This window comes from Cornus florida, unplaced genomic scaffold (assembly GCF_030987335.1).
Source record: "Cornus florida cultivar Cherokee Brave unplaced genomic scaffold, ASM3098733v1 CherokeeBrave_3.0.0_Hap2_Chr06, whole genome shotgun sequence".
Classification (NCBI taxonomy): domain Eukaryota; kingdom Viridiplantae; phylum Streptophyta; class Magnoliopsida; order Cornales; family Cornaceae; genus Cornus; species Cornus florida.
Window position 1 is genome coordinate 38,572,836 of NW_026775576.1, and position 13,751 is coordinate 38,586,586.

Consider the following 13,751-nt stretch of genomic DNA (forward strand, 5'->3'; position numbering starts at 1 on the left):
ATTGACTATCTATTTTCTTCTTCTTATTATCTTCTTAGCTGCAGTCAGTTCCACATCATCTATAGTTGCAGTATCCTCCACAGCTTCCTATAACAGACCAAAGGAGTTGGATATATGAGAGTTAGTTGGTTTAGGCAATTTGTTACACACGTGGTGATCTTCCTGCACATGTATAACATCCACCACGGAATCAAGGTCTACAACCGGAGTAGCATCTGTCTCAATCACCGAACTCTCCCCAACCATGGGTACTATCTCTTGAGGAGACTGAGTACTCTCATCAACAACCACCTCTTTACCATTTTTCTTAACCCTCCAAACCTGCGTCGGTTTACTTGGCTTCTTATCCACTCTCTTCATTAGACAGGCCTTCACCCCATGATCAATAGCACGACAAAAAGTACAAATCTGAGGCTTCCAAGTATACTCTACTCTTATGCGACAAAGAGTACTATGAACCTTAAAATCTAACTCTGTAGGTAGCTCCTCATGAACATCAACCTCTACCATGGCACGGACAAATGCCCCACTTTCCCGAGTCAGAGAAACATCATCCATATGGATTGGTTTGGCAAAGAGTGAACAAATCTTAGATATGGAGGACGTGCCACGACAATGCATCGGTACGTCGAATAACTTGATCCAAATTGGAACTGATCCTAATACCTCCTTCTTCAAATCGATGTTCTTATCCCATTTCTTGAGGATCATTGGTCTACCTTCCAAAGTATGGACACAATCCAGCACCCTTTCTAAATCCTGCACTAAATCAAATCTGATCATGAAAAAACCATCATGTAACGTGATAAGCTTAAACTCTCCCTCTGGCTTCCACACCCTCTGCATATATGATTTAAGGTGATGGTAGTAAGGACGCTTTCCCATTACATATCCCACAATGGAGTTTGCCCAGTAAGTAACCTCCTCTGCCACGTCGTCATCATTTAGTGTCAATATGGCCTCTGATTTTGGTTTAGGGATATATTGTAAATTTGAGAAGGAAGAAGAGATAGAGTTGCTGAAAAGAACACTCCAAGGTTTGCGCATAGGTGAAAGGTAGGGTGGAGCAGCCCCCACAGGCGCCGGGAAGGAAGGCCGTCCCTCCTCCATCATGAGTCCCGAGACTCCAAGCTGCAAACCCTAGCACTTATCAAACCCTAATTTCGCCCTAGAAAGAGAGAGCGTCTTTGTATTTTTATTATATACTCGTATATAGTTACGCAAAGTGTTATATACAATCTTTGGGACAAAATTACAATTTTTTTGCAATCACTGTCGTGCTAAGTGTTGCATATTAAGAAATCGATCACATAAACGCGTGCAAACTGTTCAACAAAATAAATGGTTAGTTGCATATAGTGTTGCGTACAATTTGTTGGAACAAAATTATAAAAATTTTGCAATCATAGTCGCACTAAATGTTGCGTATTAATTGTAGAAAATTTACAATCTTAGTTACGCTGAGTGTCATATATCATACCAGTCGGGCGATGGCATATACATGTTTTGTTTGCAATACCAGTCGGACAGTGGGGCAGATAGGTTTTATTCTTAATTCTACAACATATAACTCGTGTTGAAGTAGGTTTACTACATATAACTTCCTTATAGTTTGTATGTCCTAAATTTTAAAATTCTGTGATTTTTAAAAGTTAAAATTATTGTTTTCAGAAAATCTAATGAGAAAGGTAAAGTTATAATTATTGTTTTTCGAAAAAACTAATGAGAATGGTCTCACGAATCCTTTTATTATTTGGGTTATATATTGTGAAACCCCTCGACTCCGAGACGTGGGTTGATCAGGTCCAAACTCAAACCCAAAGGAATATTAAACAATTAAAGTATTTAACAAGCATGGAATACAAAATAGATTTAAGAATAAATAATAAACCTGAAAGAAACTAAAATAATTAATCCTTTAATAAACCTCCAATAACAAAATCCTCTGATACTAGTAATTAATTAAAATTACAACTTAGAAATCCATTATGTGGACCACTAATTCAAAATCCAACTGAAATAAAATAATATTTGATTAAAACAATAATAAGGAAATCCTACATTAAGACGGAAGAGTGAATAGATCGTTTTTGCTCAGCACGAACAATCCCTAAGCTTGGAACTGATGAACACCTAAAAAATAATGGTTGGTCAAGCCCACAACACAAGTTCTAATCTACTACATTCCAAATAAAGACTCAGAACTTATATACATCCTAATTAATTCAACAATAACTAATAGTTCGTATATATATACACATACTAAAGGAACCTCATTAGATTATAGGGTTGCCTCAACTTGACTAGTAGGCAACATGCAAAACATACATATAGTGGGCATGAGTACCTAGACCTATCAGGGCACACAACTTCACTATATCTAGTTACACATCCTTAACAATATACGCACCCTAACCATGATCCTGAGACTCAAATCTCATATAATGGTATATAACTATATATATATATATATATATATATATAAGCTGTTATATCCAAATAAAAATAAATATTCGGTATGTCATCCAACTGATTAAGTTGGCCTGACATGAAAATATGCAGGATTTAACATTTTATTTAATCCATTTCATTATACATGAATATGTATGTGACGGCCTAAGTTTTTCAACCCGGTGCGTTAGTGATGAACCGAAAGTGATCCGATAACTGATCCGAAATGTGGAAGCCAAGGGTAAACCAAGGTCTCTAGAGGTAAGAGTCACTCCTAAGACACAAATGTGACCCTCCATGAGATCACGGAACTTAAAGAGGACAAAAACGGAAACAAAGGTCAAAAAGGATAAAATTTGCTATCCAAGGGGCAAAAAGGTCACTTCACTATTAAAAGGAGAAACTTGACTCTAAACAAGTCAAACAAGGTTAATACAACCTAATCTAATCATTTTAAAACATTCCAAGGGGTTCCATAGACTTTGGCTAAAAATCCCACAAAATCCCTGTCCCGGTTGAAGTGAAAACTGACACTGCTTCACTAAAACATACATAACTACCATTGTGTTTGGAATTTGAGAATGGGATTGGTACCATTGGAAATTTGACTCAAAATCCTTGAGTTTAGGCTCAATAATCACCCTATTTGAATTAGAAACGAAGAAGTTATGACCCGTTAAAGTCGGATAATCAGTGCTAAAACAAAACAGAGACTAGGCTCGGGTCCTAGCTATTTCGGTCGACCGAAATGGACTTTTAGACTACCGAAATGAAAGTGCTGAGACCTAAAATCATGACGAAAAGGTTCCAATTGCTTCGGTAGACCGAAATAAAGGTTCGGTCGACCGAAATAACCCTTGAACAGTGTTTTTGGCTACTGGAATTTGATGTTATTGTGTAAACACAAAACCATTTGACATCGGTCGACCAAAATGGAGTTTTGGTCGATTGAAATGCTTCGAAAACCTGCTGTTGAACCTGTAATGAGTCCAAGATGCTAAGGTCTAAACTCTACTTTGAATCCCTTCATAAATTGGTTCAAAATGCCTGTGTAAAACTGATTTTTTTTTTTACGAAGTTTGAGTGCAAATTAATGGCCCATGGCCTCATATACAACATTTACAAGATTTTCACATGTCAAATCTCAAAATTTGGTTAAGAGATATTTGAAGCAAAACTTTTTTACCAAAGGTGTCTAAGTACAAAAGTAGACATGCTTGGCCCTTGGCCTCTTTACATACATACTTAAAATGTCAAAAGCAAATATTTGAGTGTTATTACATATCAAGACAGCTACTAAAGCTCCAAAAGTACCATACACTCATGACATTCAAAATATGATATCAAAGTCAAGTCATGCTAAACACTTGCATGTTAATATACAAAAATGGTTCAAATAGCTCAAAAGCTTCTAAAGATGATGAGCATCCATGAACATGGTCTCCTTACCTGAAAAATAACCCAAACCACTAGGGTGAGTAATTAAGTTACTCGTAGGAGAAGCATATGCGTATACCCTAAAGTTTCAATATCATTGCAAGATCAATATAGACGAATATAAGGGATCATTCTACTTAACGTCTATGTTCAAGGTGTTCTAAGGGATCATCTTAAACTAACTTAAATGATTCTTTAGCAACACAAATAATTATTAATGTACTCAATAACATCAATTCGCCAATAACAAGAATTTCAAGCTACAATTAAGCATTGGTTGTCAACTTGAAATTTAATGCGAAAACAAGTAATGAAAGACTTGGACATCACGTCTCGGACTTAACCAAGATCAATACGGTTATTCCGGGCATTAACCCGTTGGGAAGACCACCCAAGTGCACACTATCTCAATTGGGAGAACTCATACCTCCCGCACTAAAGCCGAACTTTAGCCGTGTCACATGTAACAATGTCCCAAGAGATTCCAAAATATATATCAAGTTCAAAACTTATATATACATAATAAGGCATACAAACCACCTTCTATGCACAAGTATTTTGAAACCATACAAACCATGTCTTAGGGTTCCAAATCTAGAATGGCATGCCAAATGACAAATTCACATCATGATATTATGCACAATACAATATCACAAATTTATCAATTCAAGTCATGCCTCAATAACAAGCTCTATATACTAATTATTAACATTTAGCAATAGGCTCATAAATTAATCACAATTTGTAATTCACAAGAACAAATAATTATTATCACAAAAATATAGCAATTCAAGTCAATAAGAATTGTGTATAACACTAATAATTCTACTAGAGTTCTATATTACTACTACATGTGAATTTACTAGAATTTAGCATCTACTAAATTATATAATCCTTCTACACATGGTTTACACATATCATACATGCTTAAATCAATAAACCCTAAGTCAAGAAGTGAGGGTTTCCTATAATATGCAATACTATCATATCAAAAGCATGTACACAATATATATTAAACCACAAGGACTATAAAACACTTAGAATTTAAACATACTACCACCCCTACCTCAATAGAGAATTGAATCTCTATAATCCAAGCTACCAAACACAAAATGGAAAAAAGGTTAGGATTCTTGAAGAGAAGAGTGATAGGAAACTTTTCTCTCCTAAGGTCAAAAGTCTTAGGTGAGTGGAAGAGTGCCAAATGTGAAGTCAAAGCTCTATACCAAGTTTTCCTCTAATGGAGTCTTTGCTAGGGTTCATAAGAGATAATGAAATGAAGAAGGTAAAGTGTAAAATGGTGAGTGGAAGGGCTAGAAATCCTCCACTCATTATGTGTTCTTACACTACCTCTCTCACACACACAATGCAAGACTAAATGGTGAACCTACACTTGTTACTAATCCAATGCTCCTTCCTAGGCTTAATCTTAAGCCTACACTTGTCAACAATCTAAGCCAACAAGTGCACCAATCCTAGGCCAACATATGGGTGAATCTCCACCCTCCAAATATCAAGAAGTCATGGTGCCAAGTCTCTTCACCCAAATGCCAACAAATGTCTCCATGAGAGTGTGACACTTGTCACACTTTCCAAAATTTGCAAAATGATCATTTTTTAAAATATCTTCTAAAATAAATTACAAAAAGGTCCCTAAAATGAAAAATAATTATTTTACATAATTACACTAAAAGTTATAAATAATTACACTAAAGTATGTATTCATGCCCTTTACAAGAAAAGTACTAATCTAGCATGTTTTTCAAGAAAAGTAAAAATACTAATGTCATGGAAATCAAATACCATGAATGCATGCAAAACCGGAATCAAATCCGAGCATTACAAGTGAGGTTATGCAAGGAAAAACGAAAAACGGGAAAAAGACGAAAAAAGAAAATCGCCGAAAATGGAAAAGGAGGAAAAAGACCGGGTCATTACAACCTACCCTCCTTAAAAGGATTTCGTCCCCGAAATCGAGTCGTATATGAAAAAGAGAACAAATGGGGATACCGAGAGCGAACCTCTTGTTCGAGCTCCTAGGTAGCCTCATCAACACCGTGATGTCTCCACAAGACCTTAACCAATGGAATGGTCTTGGTCCGCAAAACCTACTCCCGTGAATCAAGAATCTGGACCGAACCCTCCTCGTAGGTCACGTCCTCATCAACAACAACATCTATCCTCCATAAAACATGTGATGGATCTAGCTCGTACTTTCTCAACATAGATACATGATAAATGTCGTGAACCCTATCCAGGTCTGACGACAATGACAAACGATATGCAACTTCACCGACGCGCTCCAAAATCTGAAATGGTCTAATGAACCTAGGAGACAACTTGCCTGTCTGTCTAAATCTCAGAAGTCCCTTCTGTAGAGAAATCTTGAGAAAGACGTGGTCCCCAACCTCAAAGAACAAGGATCTCCTCCTCTTGTCAGCGTAACTCTTCTACCTGCTCTGAGCTGTAGCCAACCGCTGCTGAATTAACTTGATCTTCTCTGTAGTCTCAAAGACAATATCGGGACCTAAGGCGACTGTATCACCTACCTTGGTCCTACAAACTGGAGATCTGCAAGGTCTACCATACAATGCCTCAAAAGGTGCCATGTCAATACTGGTCTGGTAACTGTTGTTATAGGAAAACTCAATGAAGGGTAAGTAGTCTTCCCAACTACCCCCAAAATCCAAAATGCAAGCCAGTAGCATATCCTCCAATATTTGAATGGTACGCTCTGACTGACCATCAGTCTGAGGATGGAATGTCGTGCTGAAATGAAGCCCCGTATCAAGAGCCTCCTGAAAACTCTGCCAAAAGTGAAACGTGAACCTGGGATCCCTATCCGAAACAATGGATACCGGAACCCCGTGAAGCCTGACAATTTGCTCCACATACAGTCCACTAAGCCTCTCTGCGTCATCCGTCACTGCCATAGGCAAAAAGTGAGCCGTCTTAGTCAATCTATCGACAATGACCCAAATGGTATCATTCCCTGCCTTGGATCTCGGAAGTCCTGCCACGAAATCCATAGTGATGTGCTCCCACTTCCACTCTGCCACTGGTAGTGGTTGCACCAAACTTGCCGGTCTCTGATACTCTGCCTTCACTTGTTGACAAGTAAGACATTTAGCTACGAACTGAGAAACATCCTGTTTCATGCCTTTCCACCAAAACTGTCTCCGCAAATTATGATACATCTTCGTACCACCAGGATGAACTACGAGTCGAGAATGGTGTCCCGAAGAACAACATCACGACAAAACAAAGGAACAAACATCCTCCCTCTGTACCTAAGACCACTGTCTGAATGCAAGGTCTAACCCTCTACATTCCCACCGCCTGAAATCTGATCGTGGATGGACTTCATCTCCCCATCCTCCTGCTGTGCCTCAATAACTCTGCTAACAAGAGCCGGTTGAGTCACAAGGCTAAATAAAATAGCTGGTGAAACATCCTCATACAACTGTAAACCAAGATCTGTAAACTCTTCTAGCATCTTCCATCTGTGAATGGAAATGGTAGCAAGAGTACCCCGTGACTTCCTACTCAATGCATCAGCCACCACATTGGCTTTCCCCAAATGATACTGCAACACAAAGTCATAGTCCTCCATGAACTCAACCCATCTGTGCTATCTCAAATTCAAATCCTTCTGAGAGAAGAGATATTTGAGACTCTTATGATGAGAGAAAACTTCGAACTTCTCCCCATACAAATAGTGTCTCCACCCCTTAAGGGCAAAGATAACTGCTGCCAACTCTAAATCATGTGTCGGATAGTTCAACTCGTGAGTCTTCAACTGTCGAGACCCATAAGCTACCACCCGTTCAGTCTGCATCAGAACACAACCCAAACCTTCTCGCGAAGCATCACAATAATCCATGTAACTCAAACCACATTTAGGTATGATCAAAACTGGAGTTGATGTCAACCTGACCTTCAACTCCTGAAAAGCAAAATCACAAGCCTCATTCCATATGAACTTGACTCCCTTGCGAGTAAGTCGAGTCATAGGTGCCGCTAGATGAGAGAAATCCCGAACAAATCTCCTGTAATAGCCGGCTAGGCCAAGAAAGCTCCGAATCTCAAACACTGTCTTCGGACGCTCCCAATCCATCACAGACTCAATCTTTAACGGATCCACTGCAACACCACCCCCTGACACAACATGTCCAAGGAACTTCACCTCTGGTAGCCAAAATTTGCATTTCTCGAATTTGGCATACAATTTGTTATCCTTAAGGATCTGTAAAACTGCTCTCAGGTGATACTCATGCCCCTCTCTCGAAGCTGAGTACACGAGAATGTCATCAATGAACACCACCACAAACTTTTCAAGATAGTCACTAAATACACGGTTCATCAAATCCATAAAAGCTGCCGGAGCATTGGTCAAACCAAATGGCATCACCAGAAACTCATAATGGCCATACCGTGTGTGAAAAACGGTCTTGGATATATCCTCATCCTTAACCCTTAACTGATAGTAACCTGATCTCAAATCAATCTTCTAAAAACATGTCGCTCCCTTAAACTGATCAAATAAGTCATCAATCGTAGGCAAAGGATACCTGTTCTTAATCATAGCTTGATTCAACTTGTGATAATCGATGTAAAGTCTCAAAGACCCATTCTTCTTCTTCGCAAAAAGAACTGGTGCTTCCCATGGTGAAGCACTAGGACGAATAAAGCCCTTAGCTTTCAAATCATCTAACTAACCTTTCAGCTCATCAAGCTCTGCCGGTGCCATACGGTACGGTGCCATAAAGATGGGCACTGTACCGGGAATGATATCGATAGCAAAAATAACTTCCCTTAAAGGAGGTAACTCTGTCAGTTCCTCAGGAAAGACATCAACAAAATCCTCAACAACTGCCAAAAAAACACGGCCCAAACTACTATCCTCGTCAACTATCAAACTAGCCAAGTAGGATCTGTGGCGACTCCAGTCACCAATGCTGAAAACCATAGCCGGGTGGGAATCACTCCGATCTCCCACAAAATGGAAATAATCTCCCTTGGGAGTGCAAATGGTCACCCTCCCGTGGAAGCAATCTATCGTAGCCCGAAAGAATGACAACCAATCCATCCTAAGAATGACATCAAAACCCGTCATGTCGATAACAACAAAATCGAACTCCAAGGTCTGCCCAGCTATCTCAATAGCATAACCCTGACAAACATGATCCAAAGACACTGAACCACCTACTAGTGTGTCAACACAGAGAAAACTGTCCCGAAGTGTGACCTCCAGACCCAATGAATGTGCAAATGATGCAGAAATAAATGAATGCGATGCACCCGTGTCAACAAGAACTCATGCCCAAGAACTGAAAATTGGAAAGATAGCTCGAACTGAAGCGGGGCCTGTGGAAGCATCCGCCTGAGGAAGGGCATAGACTCGTCCCTGAGTCCCTGAGCCCTGCTGTGAACTGCTATGATAGCCTGACTGATGTGTAGAAAAAGTAGGTGTAGAACCCCTGGCTGGATAAGTGCCAATCGGTGCCACTGACTGTGGTGCCTGATGAACTCTGAAACCAGACTGAACCCCCGTAGACTATGCCGGTACCATCTGTGAATCTGTGCCACTACGTGGCTTATTCAACAATCTTGGACAATCCTTCTTGAAATGACCTGGTTTCTTGCAATAGAAGCAAGCTCCCTGCCCTGTCTTCGTAGAAACTAAAGTTTGACTGGCCTGTGGATGAAGCTGTGGGCAGCGAGGCTTGATGTGCCCCGGCTGCTGACAATGGTAATAAACCACTCCCTGAGCTGATCCTATAGATACAAGAACTGTGGGTGCAGAATGATTCTGCTGTGATGCCCCCTATGAGTGAGTACTGTTCCCTGCCTTAGCCTTTTTCCACTGACTCTCGGAAGATGATGGATTATCTCTACGAGGCTGTTTGTGTGAACCCCTGATCCATAAATGATCCCGTTCCTCTGCTTCAGCTAACATAGCCCTCTGGACCACTTCTCTTTAAGTCCTCAAATCTAGAATTGAGACCCGTGGCCTAATGTCAAGATGTAGCCCATCCTGAAACTTTATTACCCTGGCCTCGTCTGTTGCTACCATATCCTCGGCATAACGAGAGAGAGAAGTAAACTATGTCTCATACTCAATAACACTCATAGTGCCTTGATAAAGACCTGCAAATTGCGTCCTCATCTCCCGCCTCATAGCCCTAGGAAAGAAGCGCTCGAAGAACAAACCCCTGAACTCATTCTAAGTCGTCAACTTAACATTGTGAACATTGGTCATAGACCTCCACCAAATATCTGCATCCCCCGTGAATAAAGAAGCAGTCAAAGAAATCCTCAACTTGTCCGTGGGTACTGCCATACTGTCTAACTTGCGAACCATAGGGTCCAACCAAGCTTATGAGACTAGCGGATCTGAACTCCCTGCAAATGGATCAATCTTGACCCTCTGTAGTCGCATGAAGTACTCCAGTGCCTCATTGACTATCGGTGTCGGTGCTGGAATCTGCACTCCTGCCACTTGCCTACGTATTAACTCCAGTAGGGATTCAGCAATCCCTTGAGCCACTCGCTCGTCATAAGTCGGTGCCCGTGGCGGATTAGCATCCACACCACGAACTGGAATCCTGGGCTTTCCCGGACCGCTCGTGAACTTGGTTCAGCCATTTGCTCCTCAGTGCCCTGACGTGAAGACTCTCCAGGCGTGACAACCATGATGCTAAATGCACGAAGGAAATGTGGTCAACAATAACACAAGTTATTATGACCAAGTGCAACTCACACTATGAATGCACGGAACACAAAGCAAGACAAGATATGCAACATACTGTCATACTAAAACAATTAACGAAAACTTCTTAAACAGTTAAGCACTTAAGCAGATAAGCATACATGTCAAACAAAGGTGCTCTTAACCACATAGGCATATAAGCATAAAGACATGTCATACTACTAAGCATGTTATCACGAAACACCTAAACATGTTATAAAGTCAAAACATGTTATCAAAAGCATGTGAATACATCAAAGTACATCAACAAAAGCATGATATGCACCCAAAACCCATCGTCCTAAGGTGTTCAGACCTAGGAGCTCTGATACCACTTGTGACGGCCCAAGTTTTTCAACCCGGTGCGTCAGTGATGAACCAAAAATGATCTGATAACGGATTCGAAATGCCAAAGCCAAGGGTAAACCAAGGTCTCTAGAGGTAGGAGTCACTCCTAAGACACAAATGTGACCTCCATGAGGTCACGGAACTTAAAGAGGACAAAAACAGAAACAAAGGTCAAAAAGGACAAAATTTGTTATCCAAGGGGCAAAAAGGTCAATTCACTATTAAAAGGACTCTAAATAAGTCAAACAAGGTTAATAAAACCTAATCTAATCATTTTAAAACATTCCAAGTGGTTCCATAGACTTTGGCTAAGAATCCCACAAAATGCCCCGTCCCGGTTGAAGTGAAAACTAACACTGCTTCACTAAAACATACATAACTGCCACTATGTTTGGAATTTGAGAATGATATTGGTACCATTGGAAAGCTGACTCAAAATCATTGAGTTTAGGCTCAAGAATCACCCCATTTGGATTAGAAAAGAAGAAGTTATGACCCGTTGAAGTCGGATGATCAGTGCTGAAACTCAACAGAGACTAGGCTCGGGTTCTAGCTATTTTGGTCGACCGAAATGGACTTTCAGACGACCAAAATGAAAGTACTAAGACATGAAATCATGAAGAAAAGGTTCCAATTGCTTCGGTAGACCGAAATAAAGGTTCGGTCGACCGAAATAACCCTTGAACAGTGTTTTTGGCTACTGGAATTTGATGCTACTGTGCAAACACAAAATCATTTGACATCGGTCAACCGAAATGGAGTTTTGGTCGACTGAAATGCTTTAAAATCCTGCTGCTGAACCTACTATGAGTCCAAGATGCTAAGGTCTAAACTCTATTTTGAATCCCTTCATGAATTGGTTCAAAATGCATGTGTAAAACCGATTTTTATTCATGAAGTTTGAGTGTGTGAACATACTAACATATTTGATATGGATCCTTGAATAAAAATTAATGGCCCATGGCCTAATACACAACATTTACAAGATTTTCACATGTCAAACCTTAAAATTTGGTTAAGAGATATTTGAAGCAAAACTTTGTTACCAAAGATGTCTAAGTACAAAAGTAGACATGCTTCGCCCTTGGCCTCTTTACATACATACTTAAAATGTCAAAAGCAAATATTTAAGTGTTATTACATATCAAGAAAGGTACAAAAGCTCCAAAAGTACCATACACCCATGACATTCAAAATATGATATCAAAAGTCAAGTCATGCTAAACTCTTGCATGTTAATATACAAAAATGCTTCAAATAGCTCAAAAGCTTCTAAAGATGATGAGAATCCATGAACATGGTCTCCTTACCTGAAAAATAACCCAAACCACTAGGGTGAGTAATCAAGTTACTCGTAGGAGAAGCATATGCGTATACTCTAAAGTTTCAATATCATTGCAAGATCAATATAGACGAATACAAGGGATCATTCCACTTAACGTCTATGTTCAAGGTGTTATAAGGGATCTTCTTAAACTAACTTAAATGATTCTTTAGCAACACAAAAAATTATCAATGTACTCAACAACATCAATTCGCCAATAACAAGAATTTCAAGCTACAATTAAGTATTGGTTGTCAACTTGAAGTTTAATGCGAAAACAAGTAATAGAAGACTCGGACATTACGTCTCGGACTTAACCAAGATCAATACGGTTATTCTGGGCATTAACCTGCTGGGAAGACCACCCTAGTGCGCACTATCTCAATTGGGGATAACTTATACCTCCTGCACTAAAGCCGAACTTTAGCCATGTCACATGTAACAATGTCCCAAGGGATTCCAAAATATATATCAAGTTCAAAACTTATATATATATAATAAGGCATACAAACCACATTCCATGCATAAGTATTTTGAAACCATACAAACCATGTCTTAGGGTTCCAAATCTAGAATGGCATGCCAAATGACAAATTCACATCATGATGTTATGCACAATACAATATCACAAATTTATCAATTCAAGTCATGCCTCAATAACAAGCTCTATATACTAATTATCAACATTTAGCAATAGGCTCATAAATTAATCACAATTTGTAATTCACAAGAATATAGAATTATTATCACAAAAATATAGCAATTCAAGTCAATAAGAATTGCGTATAACACTAATAATTCTACTAGAGTTCTATATTACTACCACATGTGAATTTACTAGAATTTAGCATCTACTAAATTATATAATCCTTCTACACATGGTTTACACATATCATACATGCTTAAATCAATAAACCCTAAGTCAAGAAGTGAGGGTTTCCTATAATATGCAATACTATCATATCAAAAGCATGTACACAATATATATTAAACCACAAGGACTATAAAACACTTAGAATATAAACATACTACCACCCCTACCTCAATAGAGAATTGAATCTCTATAATCCAAGCTACCAATTAGAAAATGGAAAAAAGGTTAGGATTCTTGAAGAGAAGAGTGATAGAAATCTTTTCTCTCCTAAGGTCAAAAGTCTTGGGTGAGTGGAAGAGTGCCAAATGTGAAGTCAAAGCTCTATACCAAGGTTTTCTCTAATGGAGTCTTTGCTAGGGTTCATGAAAGATAATGAAATGAAGAAGGTAAAGCGTAAAATGGTGAGTGGAAGGGCTAGAAATCCTCCACTCACTATGTGTTCTTGTACTACCTCACACACACACACAATGCAAGACTAAATGGTGAACCTACACTTGTCACTAATCCAATGCTCCTTCCTAGGCTTAATCTTAAGCCTACACTTGTCAACAATCTAAGCCAACAAG